Raw genomic sequence first — 13,815 nt, 5'->3', positions numbered from 1 at the left:
ATAAGCATAAGGAATTTTAAATAATTTATGTGTTTAAGTAATATTCTGATAAAAATAACTTGTCAACAAGTTGAGGAGGGGACTTTTTCTCTGTTTGAAACAAGAACAAAAAACATGGAATGAACATTACTCAATTTTAAGAAATACTATTCTACCAAATTTTTCTTCTCAAGTTAAATTAGGTTTGTTACCTGAAGTCAATAAAATCCTAATTAATACACTATCTCTAGAGTTGTGAGAAATAGATGCAAACCATAAAGTAAACAATAAATGTGAGATATTTACTACACAAAATAGATTAAGAAATGCTTTTTAGCTGGCCAGCTAAGAGAGGCAAATATTGTTCTTTACAGCATCAGACTTTACTTCCATCACCAGTCACATCTACAACTGGGCATTGTTTTTGCTTTGGCTCCATCTCTTCATTCTTTCTGGAGTTATTTCTCTACTCTTCTCCAGTAGCATATGGGCACCTACCAACCTGGGGAGTACATCTTTCAGTGCCATATTTTTTGCCTTTTCATACTGTTCATGGGGTTTTCAAGGCAAGAATACTGAAGTGGTTTGTCATTCCCTTCTCCAGTGGACCACATTTTGTCAGAACTCTCCACCATGACCTGTCCGTCTTGGGTGGCACTACACAGCACGGCTCATTGTTTCATTGAGTTAGACAGGGCTGTGGTCCATGTGAACAGCTTGATTAATTTTTTCTGTGATTGTGGTTTTCATTCTGTCTGCCCTCTGATGGATAAGGATAAGAAGCTTATGGAAACTTCCTGATGGGAGAGACTGACTGTGGGGGAAACTGGGTCTTGTTCTGATGGGTGGGGCCATTCTCAGTAAATGTTTAACCCAATTTTCTGTTGATGGGCAGGGCTGTGTTCCTTACCTGTTATTTGACCTGAACCAAACTATGGTGGAGGTGATGAAAATTATGGCAACCTCCTTCAAAAGTTCCCATGAATGCACTGCCACACTCAGTGTCTCCAACCCTGCAGCAGGCCACCGCAGACCCACGCCTCCACCAGAGACTCCTGGACACTTACAGCCAAGTCTGGGTCAGTCTCTTGTGGGGTCACTGCTCCTTTCTCCTGGGTCCTGGTGCACACAAAGTTTTGTTTGTGCCCTCCAAGAGTCTGTTTCTCCAGTCCTGTGTAAGTTCTGTAATCAAATCCCACTGGCTGCTGAAGTCAAATTCCCTAGGGGTTCTCAATCCCTTGCCCAGATCCCCAGCTTGGGAAATCTGTTGTGGGTCCTAGAACTTTCTTAACAGTGTGAGAATTTCTTTGGTATAATTGTTCTGCAGTTTGTGGGTCATCTGCTCAGCAGCTCTATGGTGAGGTTAATGACGACCTCTTCCAAGAGGGCTTATGTCACAGGCAGTGTCTCCAGGTCTTCTGCACTCAGAGCTGCTGCCCCTGTGGCAGGCTACTGCTGACCCATACCTCCACAGGAGGCACTCAAACACAGTTCTGGCTCAGTTACTGTGGTGTCTCTGGGACCTGGTGCACACAAGGTTTAGTTTGAGCCCTCCAAGCGTCTCTGGAGGGTATGAATTTTTATTCTAAACGTGATTTTGCCCCTCCTGCCATCTTGCTGGGGTTTCTCCTTTGCCCTTTGATGTGGGGTATCTTTTTTGGTGGGATCCTATATTCTCCTGTCAATGGTTGCTCAGCAGCAAGCTGGAATTTTGGAGTTCTCATAGGAGAAGATGAGCACACATCCTTTTACTCCACTGTCTTAGTTTCTAGAACAACATTGCGTAGGAACCTGGAATGTTAGGTCCATGAAACAAGGTAAATTGGATGTGGTCAAACAGGAGATGGCAAGAGTGAATATTGACATTTTAGGAATCAGTGAACTAAAATGGACTGGAATGGATGAATTTAACTCAGATGACCATTATATCTACTACTGTGGGCAAGAATCCCTTAGAAGAAATGGAATAGCCATCATAGCCAACAAAAAAGTCTGAAATGCAGTACTTGGCTGCAATCTCAAAAACGACAGAATGATCCCTGTTCATTTCCAAGGCAAGCTATTCAATATCACAGTAATCCAAGTCTATACCCCGACCAGTAATGTTGAGGAAACTGAGGTTGAACGGTTCCATGAAGACTTATAAGACCTAGAACTGACACCCAAAAAAGATGTCTTTTTCATCATAGAGGACTGGAATGCAAAAGTAGGAAGTCAAGAGACACTGGAAGTAACAGGCAATTGGCCTTGGAGTACAAAGTGAAGCAGGGTGAAGGCTGACAGAGTTTTACCAAGAAAATGCACTGGTCATAGCAAACACCCTCTTCCAACAACACAAGAGAAGACTCTACACATGGTCATCACCAGAAACCATCACAGTAGTTAATACCAAAATCAGATTGATTATATTCTTTGTAGCCAAAGATGGAGATGCTCTATACAGTTAGCAAAAACAAGACTGGGAGCTGAACGTGGCTCAGATCATTAACTCCTTTTTGTGAAATTCAGACTTAAATTGAAGAAAGTAGGGAAAACCACTAGAACATTCAGGTATGACCTAAATCAAATCCCTTACGATAATACAGTGGAAGTGACAAATAGATTCAAGGGGCTGCATCTGCTAGATAGTGCCTGAGAAACTATGGACAGAGGTTCTTGACATTATACAGAAGGCAGTGATCAAGACCATCCACAAGAAAAAGAAATTCAAAAAGGCAAAATGGTTGTCTGAGGAGGCCTTACAAATAGTTGTGAAAAGAAGAGACATTAAAGGCAAAGGAGAAAAGGAAGATATACCCATTTGAATGCAGAGTTCCAAAGAATAGCAAGGAAAGATAAGAAAGCCTTCCTCAGTGATCAATGCAAAGAAATAGAGGAAAACAATAGAATGGGAAAGACTAGAGATCTCTTCAAGAAAACTAGAGATACCAAGGCAACATTTCATGCAAAGATGGGACAGAAACGGTATGGACCTAACAGAAGCAGAAGATATTAAGAAGAGATGGCAAGAATACACATACGAACTATACAAAAAAGATCTTCATGCCCAGATAACCACGATGGTATGATCACCCACCTAAAGCCAGACATCCTGGAATGCCAAGTCAAGTGGGCTTTAGGAAGCATCACTATGAACAAAGCTAGTGGAGGTGATGGAATTCCAGTTAAGCTATTTCAAATCCTAAACGATGCTGCTATCAAAGTGCTGCACTCAATATGCCAGCAAATTTGGAAAACTCAGCAGTGGCCACAGGACTGGAAAAGGTCAGTTTTCATTCCAATCCCAAAGAAAGGCAATGCCAAAGAATGTTCAAACTACCACACAATTGCACTCATCTCACATGCTAGCAAAGCAATTCTTAAAATTCTCCAAGCCAGGTTTCAACAGTATGTGAACGATGAACTTCCAGATGTTCAAGCTGGATTTAGAAAAGGCAGAGGAACCAGAGATCAAATTGCCAACATTTGTTGGATCACTGAAAAAGCAAGAGAGTTCCAGAGAAACACCTACTTCTGCTTTATTGACTCTGCCAAAGCCTTTAACTGTGTGGATCACAATAAACTGTGGAAAATTCTTCAAGAAATGGAAATACCAGACCATCTGACCTGCCTCTTGAAAAACCTGTATGCAGGTCAGGAAGCAACAGTTAAAACTGGACGTGGAACAATAGACTGGTTCCAAATCAGAAAAGGAGTACATCAAGGCTGTATATTGTCATCCTGCTTATTTAACTTATATGGCGAGTACATCATGAGAAACGCTGGGCTGGATGAAGCACAAGCTGGAATCAATATTGCCAGGAGAAATATCAATAACCTCAGATATACAGATGACACCACCCTCATGGCAGAAAGCAAAGAAGAACTAAAGAACCTCTTGATGAAAGTAAAAGAGGAGAGTGAAAAAGCTGGCTTAAAACTCAATATTCAAAAAATGAATTTCATGGCATCCAGTCCCATCACTTCATGGCAAATAGATGGGGAAACAATAGAAACAGTGACAGACTTTATTTGGGGGGCCTCCAAAATCACTGAAGATGGTGACTGCAGCCATGAAGTTAAAAGATGCTTGCTCCTTGGAAGAAAAGCTATGACAAATCTAGACAGCATATTAAAAAGCAGAGACATTACTTTGCGAACAAAGGTCTGTCTAGTCAAAGCTATGGTTTTCTCAGGAGTTATGTATAGATGTGAGAGTCAGACTACAAAGAAAGCTGAGCACTGAAGAACTGATGCTTTTGAACTGTAGTGCTGGAGAAGACTCTTGAGAGTCCCTTGGACTGCAAGGAGATCCAGTCAGTCAGTCCATCCTAAAGGAAATCAGTCCTGAATATTCATCAGACGGACTGATGCTTAAGCTGAAAACTCCAATACTTTGGCCACCTGATGTGAAGTACTGACTCCTTGGAAAAGACCCTGATGCTGGGAAAGATTGAAGGCGGGAGGAGAAGGGGATGACAGAGATGAGATGGTTGGATGGCATCACCGACTCAATGGACATGAGTATGAGCAAGCTCTGGGAGTTGTTGATAGACAGGGAGGCCTGGTGTGCTGCAGTCCCTGGGGTTGCAAAGGTCGGACGTGACTGAGTGACTGAACTAAACTGAAGCGAGGCAAAATAAGATAGTAAATATAAAAAGTTGTAAATACTTCTAAGATAGTTTTATTGCCCAACAGCTATATGGATAACTATACTGTGTCTTTAAATTAAACTTAAATTTTTTAAATAATGAATATAAACATTGTATAATCTTCAATAAATGGAAGAGGACATAAAAAAAATTAAACTCTCCCCTTCACCCTCCACTCAGTCCTACTCTCTACTCCAAAAGACTGTTAACAGCTCAATGTCTAGCCTTCCAGGTTTTTTTCTATGTATTGACATGTATGCACATGTGGACCCTGGCATCTATTCTATTTTAGCTCCTTACATCTTACAGAATGTCTTCTGCATGGCTTTTGTTCTTTTTATACAATATGTCTTGAGTACACTGGATACATTTGTATTCATTAACAGGTCATTCTTTTTTTAAAACCTGCAGCCATTCTTCTGTCCCCTTTGGTGAAAAAAAAAAAAGAGCCAAGACCTTCAAGCCCCAAATCAGCACATTACCTTTTGGAATGTAAGTTTACAAACACAGCAAAAACAAACAAGAAGGTGTTAAAGAAATCCAACGATTCCAAACAAATTCAAGCAAAGTTATAGTTGCCTTCAGCACCTGAAAAATCTTTTCCTTCAAAAAAAAAATTACAGGTTGGGAGGGGGAATTTCTCCAAATGAGAAATACAGCTTTCAAGGTCTCAGAGGATCTGGGAATACCCTTGTTGATTGCCCTTGCACAGTAGGTTGAAAAGCCCCACTGACTTTCATTTCCCTGAAAGACTTGTTCACAGGACAATATTCTGGTTTCTCCATGCAAATTTTACTTACATCGGGGGTTTTGAACCTCTTTCAGTCTGGTGATGTCTGTGGATACTTTTTCAGAATAATATTTTTCATGCATAAAACAAAATTTTTGGCCAAAGAAACCAATTATACTAAAATGTAGCTATCAAAATATTAAAAGAATTAAATCTGTGATATAGCAGTTCATGTACCTCCCTATCAACACATTAAATAACAAGGTCAAATGGGAATCTAATAACTACTATAATTTAAAATAGAGCATAAACAATACTTCAAGATGTTTGCAGTAAGTGTAATGGGATACAAAAATATCTGGATTTCTACTGGTGACAAAGTCACAGTACAGTTAATAGCACTGTAGTTTGTTGCTTACACTTATAATTGATAGATGGGACCAGATCACTTCATGGCAAAAAGATGGGGGAAAAGTAGAAACAGTGGCAGATTTTATTTTTTTGAGCTCCAAAATCACTGCGGGTGGTGACTGCAGCCACAAAATTAAAAGATGCTTCCTCCTTGGGAGAAAAGCTATGACAAACCTAAAAAGCATATTAAAAAGCAGAGACATCACTTTGCTGAAGGAGGTCAGTATAGTCAAAGCTATGATTTTTCCAGCAGTCAAATATAGATATGAGAGTTGGACCATAAAGAGGGCTAAGCACTGAATTATTGATGCTTTTGAACTGCAGTGCTAGAAAAGACTCTTGAGAGTCCCTTGGTCTGCAAGGAAGTCAAACCAGTCTATCCTTAAGGAAATCAACCCTGAATATTCATTGGAAGGACTGATGCTGAAGCTGAAGCTCCAACATTTTGGCCACCTGATGCGAAGAGCTGACTCATTAGAAAAGACCCTGATGCTTGGAAAGATTGAAAGCAGCGGGAGAAGGGGATGACAGAGGATGAGATGGATGTGACTCAATGGATGTGAGTTTGAGCAAACTTTGGGAGATAGTGAAGGACAGGAAAGCCTGGTGTGCTGCAGTCCATGGGGTCACAAAGAGCCAGATTCGACTTAGTGACTGGGCAACAGCAACAACATAATTGATGTAAATGCTAACTTTCAGTTAGAGAATTTTTAAAATAATGGTATTTTTGCCCTATCTATATTAGTTTTTTGGTATATTAATTTGATAGGCTCCATAACAAAATAACACATCCTAGAGGACTTAAAGGAGAAGTCAATGGCACCCCACTCCAGTACTCTTGCCTGGAAAATCCCATGGACACAGGAGCCTGGTGGGCTGCAGTCCATGGGGCCACGAAGAGTCGGACACCACTGAGCGACTTCACTTTCACTTTTCACTTTCATGCATTGGAGAAGGAAATGGCAACCCACTCCAGTGTTCTTGCCTGGCGAATCCCAGGGACGGGGCAGCCTGATGGGCTGCCATCTATGGGGTCGCACAGAGTCGGACACGACTGAAGCGACTTAGCAGCAGCAGCAGCAGAGGACTTAAAACACAGAAATTTATTTTTTCTCACAGTTCTGGAGGCTAGAAGCCTGGGACTTCTCTGGCAGTCCAGTGGTAAAGATTCCGCACTTCCACTGCATGGGGCACAGGTTTGACCCTTGGAGGGAAAACTAAGATCAAGCATTTCCAAGCAGTGCAGGGAGGGGAGGGTGGCAGAGAGGAACAAAAAACTGAAGCCCTGGAGGCTAGAAATCTGATATCAAGCTAACAACAGGATCAGTTCCTTCTGGAGGCTCTGGAGGAATATCTGTTCTGAGCCTCTCTCCTAGATTCTGGTGGGGTTGCTGGCAATCCCTTGCATTCCTTGGCTTGCAGCTGCACCACTCTAGGCTCTGCCTTCATCACCACATGATGCTCTTTCTGTGCATCTCTGTGTCCAAAGTTTCCTCTTCTTATAAGGACATCCGTAAGGACAGACATATAGGATTGAGGGTACACCCAAATCTATTGTGATATCATCTTTACTAAGTCCGTCTGCAAAAATTCCATTTCCAAATAAGGTCACATTCAGAAGTTACAGGTGGACATAAATTTTGGGGGGACACTATTCAACCCAGTATACCATCCAAGTTCACAGACTCCCTAGCTTAAATGGAATCAGTACTATGTTTGCAAGAGAGAAATGATGGAAAATTCTAATGATTACCGTGTTGGAGAGTGAAATTATGGAATTTTTTCTTATCTCTACTTTCAGAATGTTCTAAAATATGATTATATTACTTTGAGAATAAAAAGTTAATAAAGAAATAATGATGGTATTGATTCTAAGCATTGGCAACTTTTTAGATAATAATTTGTCCTGAATTCAACCTTGGATAATTTCAACAGCATAAAGACAAAGGGACCTGGACAGCAAGAGGAGTAAGACTCCTGATTTTATACATCTGTGAAGTTTCAGATTAACCTGAAAAAATCTCTCTCAAAGAAGAAATATAGTCATGTTTAATTCTTTTGATATAAGAGAAATGTTACCAAAGTCTCCTAGACTTAGCCATCCTTGGATAAAAACAAATTACAATTGCCATGTAACAGTGAGATTAAAAACACTAGTCAACATGCCTTGTTAGAAAGAGGCAGGGAACCATGCATTTATGGGCAATGAACTTTTGACAAGTGTCAAGTGCATTCAAAGGGGAAATAATAATCTCTTCAACAAATGGTACTGCAGTAACTGGATTTCCACAGGCAAAGGAATCAAGCTAGACCCCTAACTCACACCATATACAAAAATTAATCCTCAGTGGATCAATGACCTACATATAAGTGCTAAAACCATAAACTATTAGAAGAAAACAGAGGTGAATCTTCATTCTCAGATATGACACCAAAACATGAGCAACAAAAGAAAAAATAGTTAAATAGGATTTCATCAAAACTTAAAAATGTTTATGCATCAAAGGACATTATCAGAAAAGTGAAGAGACAACCTACAGAATAGGAGAAATTAATTGATAGTTGCAAATCATAATAAGGGTTTAATATCAAGAATACATAAAGAACTCCTAAAACTCAACAACAAAAAGACAACCCAATTTTTAAAATGGGCAAAGGATTTGAATTGACATTTCTCCAAAGGAGATACACAAATGGCCAATAAGAACATGAAAAGATGCTCAACACCATTAGTTGTTAGGGAAATGCAAATCAAAACCACCTGAGATACCACTCCACATTCCCAAGGATAGCTAAAATCAGAAAGACAAGAATAAATGTCAGGGAGGATGCAGAGAAATTAGAACACTCATACATTGCTAATGGGATTATAAAATGGTACCACCACTTATATTTTTCAGAGTTAAACATATGACCCCAAAATTTCACTCCTTGATTTCTATTTAAGAGAACTGAAAACATATCTACACAAAAACTTGTACATATTCATAGCAGCATTATTCACAACAGCCCCAAAGTGTAAACAAACCCAAATGTCTATCAACAGATAAAAACAAAATATGATATATCTTTACAATGCAATATTATTCAACCATAAAAAAGAATGAAGTACTAATACATGATACAACATAGACGAACCTTGAAAACACCATGCTCAGTGAACAAAGCCAGACACAAAAAGCCACATATTGTATGACTTCATTTGTATGAAAAGTCCAGAACAGGCAAACTCATAGTGACTAAAACATAAGTGATTGCCAAGGGCTAGGGGAAGGGAGGAATGGAAAGTAACTGCTGTTGGGTATGGATAGGGATGGATAGGGTTTCTTTTTGGAGTGATGAAATGTTCTGGAATCAGATAGTGATGATGGTTGCACAACCATGTGAATACACTAAAAACTGCTGACACGCACACTTTATTAAAGGGGGGATCTTGTTATTTTAGTCATATATCAATAAAAAGTAGCTCATAAGAAATCACCAGCTGATTCAAAGAGCCGACACATTGGAAAAGACCCTGATGCTGGGAAAGACTGAGGGCAGGAGGAGAAGGACAGGGAAGCCTGCCATGCTGCAGGCCATGGGGTCTCAAAGAATCAGACAAAAAGTCACAAAGAGTCGGGCTTAGTAACTGAACAACAACATAAGGCATCAAAATGTTTGATAAATGTGTGGCCACTTAAAAGCCTATTGAGTATCATGTTTTATAGAAACTAAATCTTCACTAAAAATATAAATTTTGCTGTTTGGTACATTTTTCTACTTCATGAAAGAATGATATGAGCAAACGTAGTATGTTTGGCATATTCCTAAGAGTACAGGTCCTACATAGCAGAATAGGCTTATCCACATACATGTTTTGTATATTCTCACCACCCAAAAAACCCACAGCAAAGACCACCGTCAGAGTTGTTAATTTCACAGGGACAAAAACAAATGGATAAGCTGATCCTGAGAGGGTGATTAGCATGATGCAAGTTTTGGGGGAGGGCACATGGGAACACTATGGAAAGGAGTGGGAGGAAGCAGGATGGCAGGGGGAGGGGCAGGACTGGGATGCAGTCTTAAGGGAGGCCCCAGGGGCCCCTGGGCAACTCTAAAGCTAATGGCCCTTCAGCATCGTCCAGAGTTAGGAAGAGGTTAGGCCTTTTAAAAACATCTGTCTTGGTTAATCTCTGGATGCAGGATGCCCTTGGGAAACAGTATTAGGTTGAGTATATAAAGTGGGTCTTATGTAGAAATGGGCTTCCTTGGTGGCTCAGATGGTAAAGAATCTGCCTGCAATGTGGAAGACCTGGGTTTGATCCCTGGGTTGGGAAAATCTGATGAACAAACAGCTACCCACTCCAGTATTCTTACCTGGAGAATTTCATGGACAGAGGAGCCTGGCAGACTACAGTTCATGGGGTCGCAAAGAGTCAGACACACTTTGGGTCTTCACGACCCAGATAATCATGATGGTGTGATCACTCACCTAGAGCCAGACATCCTGGAATGCCAAGTCAAGAGGGCCTTAGGAAGCATCACTATGAACAAAGCTAGTGGAGGTGATGGAATTCCAGTTGAGCTATTTCAAATCCTAAAAGATGATGCTGTGACAGTCCTGCACTCAATATGCCAGCAAATTTGGAAAACTCAGCAGTGGCCACAGGACTGGAAAAAGTCAGTTTTCATTCCAATCCCAAAGAAAGGCAATGCCAAAGAATGCTCAAACTACCGCACAATTGCACTCCTCTCACACACTAGTAAAGTAATGCTCAAAATTCTCCAAGCCAGGCTTCAGCAATATGAGAACCGTGAACTTCCAGATGTTCAAGCTGGGTTTAGAAAAGGCAGAGGAACCAGGGATCAAATTGCCAACATCTGCTGGATCATTGAAAAAACAAAAGAGTTCCAGAAAAACATCTATTTCTGCTTTATTGACTATGCCAGGGCTTTGACTGTGTGGATCACAATAAACTGTGGGAAATTCTAAAAGCGATGGGAATACCAGACCACCTGACCTGCCTCCTGAGAAACCTGTATGCAGGTCAGGAAGCAACAGTTAGAACTGGACATGGAACAAGAGACTGGTTCCAAATAGGAAAAGGAGTATGTCAAGGCTGTATATTGTCATCCTGTTTATTTAACTTATATGCAGAGTACATCATGAGAAACGCTGGGCTGGATGAACCACAAGCTGGAATCAAGATTGCCAGGAGAAATATCAAAAACCTCAGATATGCAGATGACACCACCCTTATGGCAGAAAGCAAAGAAGAACTAAAGAGCCTCTTGATGAAAGTGAAAGAGGAGAATGAAAAAGTTGGCTTAAAGCTCAACATTCGGAAAACTAAGGCATCCAGTCCCATCACTTCAAGGCAAATAGATGGGAAAACAGTGGAAACAGTGGCTGATTTTATTTTTGGGGGCTCCAAAATCACTGCAGATGGTGATTGCAGCCATGAAATTAAAAGATGCTTACTCCTTGGAAGGAAAATTATGACGAACCTAGACAGCATATTAAAAAACAGAGACATTGCTTTGTCAACAAAGGTCCATCTAGTCAAGGCTATGGTTTTTCCAGTAGTCATGTATGGATGTGAGAGTTGGACTATAAAGAAAGCTGAGTGCAAAAGAATTGATGCTTTTAAACTGTGGTGTTGGAGAAGACTCTTGAGAGTACCTTGACTGGAAGGAGATCCAACCAGTCCATCCTAAAGGAGATCAGTCCTGGGTGTTCATTGGAAGGACTGATGTTGAAGCTGAAACTCCAATACTTTGGCTGTCTGATGCGAAGAGCTGAATCATTTGAAAAGACCCTGATGCTGGGAAAGATTGAGGGCAGGAGGAGAAGGGGACGACAGAGGATGAGATGGTTGGATGGCATCATCAACCTAATGGATGTGAGATTGGGTAAAATCTGGGAGTTGGTGATGGACAGCGAGGCCTGGCATGCTGCAGTTCATGGGCTCGCAGAGTTGGACACAACTGAGCGAATGAACTGAACTGAATTCTTTGTTGTGAGAGGCAGTTCTGTTCAGCAGCAACCCTAGCCTCTACCATCACCCCACTGGTAACAAATTAAAATGTCCGTAGAAATTGCCAAATATCCCCTAGAAGGCAAAATTGCACCCATTTGAGAAACACTGAGCTATAGTAACAAGAGGAAAGGTAAAGTGCTATCAGAGGATAAGCCAACCTCTCAATATATGAAATGAAAAGACAAAGTGAGATTTTTATGACCAATCTAGATAACATATTAAAAAGCAGAGATATTACTTTGCCAACAAAAGTCTGTCTAGTCAAGGCTATGGTTTTTACAGTGGTCATGTATGGATGTGAGAATTGGACTGTGAAGAAAGCTGAGCACCGAAGAATTGATGCTTTTGAACTGTGGCACTGGAGAAGACTCTTGAGAGTCCCTTGGATTGCAAGGAGATCCAACCAGTCCATCCTAAAGGAGACCAGTCCTGGGTGTTCATTGGAAGGACTGATGCTGAGGCTGAAACTCCAATACTTTGGCCACCTCATGAGAAGAGTTGACTCACTGGAAAAGACTCTGATGCTGGGAGGGATTGGGGGCAGGAGGAGAAGGGGACGACAGAGGATGAGATGGCTGGATGGCATCACCAACTCGATGCACATGAGTTTGGGTGAACTCTGGCAGTTGGTGATGGACAGGGAGGCCTGGCATGCTGCAATTCATGGGGTCACAAAGAGTCAGACACGACTGAGCGACTGGACTGGACTGAACTGAACTGAACTGATAAGCAGTGTGGCACAAGCTCAGACAAAAAACCAAACTGCTACTCTTATACTGGATTTTGAGCAAGTGGGGAGTTCAGGGATTGGTGACCTTTCAGAGGTCTAAGTGTGTTGACATTCTCCCTACAAGTGATAACTTGGGTGAGACTATTATTGATTGGTTGGCATTTGGTGGCATGTTTATTGAAGACTTCCCTGGTGGCTCAGATGGTAAAGCGTCTGTCTACAATGTGAGAGACTTGGGTTCAATCCCTGGGTTGGGAATATTCCCTGGAGAAGGAAATGGCAACCCACTCCAGTACTCTTACCTTGAAAATCCCATGGATGGAGGAGCTTGGTGCAGGCTACTATCCATGGGGTCCCAAAGAGTCTGGGCATGACTGAGCGACTTCACTTTCACTTTCACTTTATTGAAGTGAGCCTGTGATTGGCTGATTTTCAGAATCAATGAGTTGTCTTTGGGTTTGCAAAAGCTCCTTCACTGGGATGAGTTATCAATTGATTGAACTTAAAACTGGTTCTGATTTCTGGCCACTACCATGAGAATGAAAAAAGAAAAAAGTGAAAATGTTATTCGCTCAGTCCTATCTGACTTTTTGCAACCCCATGCACTATAGTCCGCTAAGCTCCTTCATCTTTGGAATTCTCCAGGTAAGAATACTGGAGTGGGTAGCCATTCCCTTCTCCAGGGGCTCATCCCTGACCAGGTCTCCTGCATTGCAGGCAGATTCTTGACCATCTGAGCCACTAGGGAAGCATACTACCATGAGAATATGGGAACTTAAAAAAAATTCTCAGTACTCTATACGCTAATGGGTAGATGTGGAGTGGAAATTTGTGAAAGTTCTCTTAGGAAACAAGGACATTAGCAGACAGGGAGGATGGATTCGAAGAGATGTGAAAGTCACCTATGAAGGCAGGAGAGGAGGTACACTAGGGAAATGTAGTATGATTACTGGGAAAAATTAAGGGCCCACTTGAGGTCGAAAATAAAGAGAGACAAATCAGCATGTCATTCATTTTTCTTTAACCATATTCAGCTAACAGGGTTCAAGAGCAGAGTGGTGGAACACTGAATTCTATTGTGATTGAGGTTTTGCCAAATGAGAACTACAAATCAAGAAAGGTTCAAAGAAATTGAGAGTACATTCAAGAGAATGTATGCTTTTTAGCTTATATATTTTGCTTTTTATTATGACATTGTCAAAAATACCCAATAATATAAAGAATAATAAGCCCTCATCTATCACCCAAAGCCAACAATTCAAAGCATTTTGAAAAAAACTTTTGCCATCTTTTTTCATCTATTCTTACATT

This window comes from Bos indicus, chromosome 4 (assembly GCF_029378745.1).
Source record: "Bos indicus isolate NIAB-ARS_2022 breed Sahiwal x Tharparkar chromosome 4, NIAB-ARS_B.indTharparkar_mat_pri_1.0, whole genome shotgun sequence".
Classification (NCBI taxonomy): domain Eukaryota; kingdom Metazoa; phylum Chordata; class Mammalia; order Artiodactyla; family Bovidae; genus Bos; species Bos indicus.
Note: the sequence above shows the minus strand (reverse complement) of the source record.